The sequence below is a fragment of the Natator depressus genome, chromosome 28 (genome assembly GCF_965152275.1).
Source record: "Natator depressus isolate rNatDep1 chromosome 28, rNatDep2.hap1, whole genome shotgun sequence".
NCBI classification, from domain to species: Eukaryota; Metazoa; Chordata; order Testudines; family Cheloniidae; genus Natator; species Natator depressus.
The window spans coordinates 8,757,547-8,760,453 of NC_134261.1; the positions used below are offsets into that span (position 1 = coordinate 8,757,547).

Genomic DNA, 2,907 nt, shown 5'->3' on the forward strand with positions numbered 1-2,907 from the left:
CCCCATCCGGACTTCCGTGAGACTGCCGGCCATCAGGTCAACCCGTCACTTTGAATGGGGTTGACCTGATGGCCGAGCAGGGACTTAGACATTTTTTCAGCCTTTTCCTCGGGGTTGACCTGGTGTCCCGGGGGGACTTAGACATTTTTTTCAGCCTTTTCCTCCGGGTTGACCTGGTGTCCCGGGGGGACTTAGACATTTTTTCAGCCTTTTCCTCCGGGTTGACCTGGTGTCCCGGGGGGACTTAGACTTTTTTTCAGCCTTTTCCTCCGGGTTGACCTGGTGTCCCGGGGGGACTTAGACTTTTTTTCAGCCTTTTCCTCCGGGTTGACCTGGTGTCCCGGGGGGACTTAGACATTTTTTTCAGCCTTTTCCTCCGGGTTGACCTGGTGTCCCGGGGGGACTTAGACTTTTTTTCAGCCTTTTCCTCCGGGTTGACCTGGTGTCCCGGGGGGACTTAGACTTTTTTTCAGCCTTTTCCTCCGGGTTGACCTGGTGTCCCGGGGGGACTTAGACTTTTTTTCAGCCTTTTCCTCCGGGTTGACCTGGTGTCCCGGGGGGACTTAGACTTTTTTTCAGCCTTTTCCTCCGGGTTGACCTGGTGTCCCGGGGGGACTTAGACATTTTTTTCAGCCTTTTCCTCCGGGTTGACCTGGTGTCCCGGGGGGACTTAGACTTTTTTTCAGCCTTTTCCTCCGGGTTGACCTGGTGTCCCGGGGGGACTTAGACATTTTTTTCAGCCTTTTCCTCCGGGTTGACCTGGTGTCCCGGGGGGACTTAGACATTTTTTTCAGCCTTTTCCTCCGGGCTGACCTGGTGGCCGAGCGTCTCGCCGTCCGCGGCCGGAGCTAGAGATGCCCCCCCCCCCAGGCCAGCCTGCGAAGCCGCGGCCAGGATCGGGCCCCTGGAAGTCTGACTAAAAATTTTCACCGACCCCAAAAACGGTTAGGGGGGGCCTCATAAAGCCTCCGGAGCGAAAAAAAAAAAAACGGAAAAAAGGATCGGGCCCACCCGAGGCAGGGGAGTCAGTAAGGGAAAGGGGACGAGGCGGCCCGGAGCCGGGTGCCCGGAGCCGGGTGCCGGCGGCCAGGATCGGGCCCCTGGAAGTCTGAAAAATTTTTTTCACCGACCCCCAAAGTGGTATTGGGGGGGGCTCATAAAGCCTCCGGAGCGAAAAAAAAAAAAAACGGAAAAAAGGATCGGGCCCACCCGAGGCAGGGGAGTCAGTAAGGGAAAGGGGACGAGGCGGCCCGGAGCCGGGTGCCCGGAGCCGGGTGCCCGCGGCCAGGATCGGGCCCCTGGAAGTCTGAAAAAAATTTTTTCACCGACCCCCAAAGTGGTGTTGGGGGGGGCTCACGAAGCCTCCGGAGCGGAAAAAAAAAAACGGAAAAAAGGATCGGGCCCACCCGAGGCAGCGGAGTCAGTAAGGGAAAGGGGACGAGGCGGCCCGGAGCCGGGTGCCCGGAGCCGGGTGCCCGCGGCCAGGATCGGGCCCCTGGAAGTCTGAAAAAAAAAATTTCACCGACCCCCAAAGGGGTGTTGGGGGGGGGCTCACGAAGCCTCCGGAGCGGAAAAAAAAAAACGGAAAAAAGGATCGGGCCCACCCGAGGCAGGGGAGTCAGTAAGGGAAAGGGGACGAGGCGGACCGGAGCCGAGTGCCTACGGCCATACCGGACGGAAGGCCCCCGATCCCGTCCGATCTCGGAAGGTAAACCGTCCCGGGCCTGGCTAGTACTTGGATGGGTGACCGCCTGGGAATCCCAGGTGCCGTAGGCAGCTTTTCCCGCTGCGAGCCAGCTCTCTCCTTTTCTGGGGAACAAGGGCAGGGTCGCCCTGCCAGGGGCCCTGGGGCTGAAGTCCCTGCCGGCCACCAGGTCAACCCGGAGCCTGCCCCTCTGCGGCCAGCAGGTCAACCCCATACCGGCAGGGGGTTGACCTGGTGGCCGGGAAGCAGAGCGGCCAGCAGGTCAACCCCATACATTCAGCGGGTTGACCTGGTGGACGGGAAGGAAAGCGGCCAGCAGGTCAACCCCATACTTTCAGCGGGTTGACCTGGTGGCCGGGAAGGAAAGCGGCCAGCAGGTCAACCCCATACATTCAGCGGGTTGACCTGGTGGCCGGGAAGGAAAGCGGCCAGCAGGTCAACCCCATACATTCAGCGGGTTGACCTGGTGGCCGGGAAGGAAAGCGGCCAGCAGGTCAACCCCATACATTCAGCGGGTTGACCTGGTGGCCGGGAAGGAAAGCGGCCAGCAGGTCAACCCCATACATTCAGCGGGTTGACCTGGTGGCCGGGAAGGAAAGCGGCCAGCAGGTCAACCCCATACATTCAGCGGGTTGACCTGGTGGCCCGAAAGCAAACCGGCCACCAGGTCAACCCGGAGCCTGCCCCCGCGGGCAGGGGCCAAGCGGACCCCCCTCCGCCCGGGCTTGCCCTGCTCCGAGCCGGGGCTTAATCCCCGTCCGGCCACCAGGTCAACCCGGAGCCTGCCCCTCTGCGGCCAGCAGGTCAACCCCATGCCGGCAGCGGGTTGACCTGGTGGCCGGGAAGGAAAGCGGCCACCAGGTCAACCCCATACTTTCAGCGGGTTGACCTGGTGGCCGGGAAGGAAAGCGGCCACCAGGTCAACCCCATACTTTCAGCGGGTTGACCTGGTGGCCGGGAAGGAAAGCGGCCAGCAGGTCAACCCCATACATTCAGCGGGTTGACCTGGTGGCCGGGAAGGAAAGCGGCCAGCAGGTCAACCCCATACATTCAGCGGGTTGACCTGGTGGCCGGGAAGGAAAGCGGCCAGCAGGTCAACCCCATACATTCAGCGGGTTGACCTGGTGGCCGGGAAGGAAAGCGGCCAGCAGGTCAACCCCATACATTCAGCGGGTTGACCTGGTGGCCGGGAAGGAAAGCGG

At 61.5% G+C, this 2,907-nt stretch overlaps 1 non-coding gene across 1 annotated transcript; it reads left to right on the top strand.

The window, feature by feature from the left end:
* The first annotated feature begins 1,657 nt into the window (after positions 1 to 1,657).
* Positions 1,658 to 1,776, top strand: LOC141979182 (5S ribosomal RNA). Its single transcript, XR_012636607.1, has one exon. It is a non-coding gene; the product is annotated as a 5S ribosomal RNA (ribosomal RNA).
* Positions 1,777 to 2,907: the final 1,131 nt, after the last annotated feature.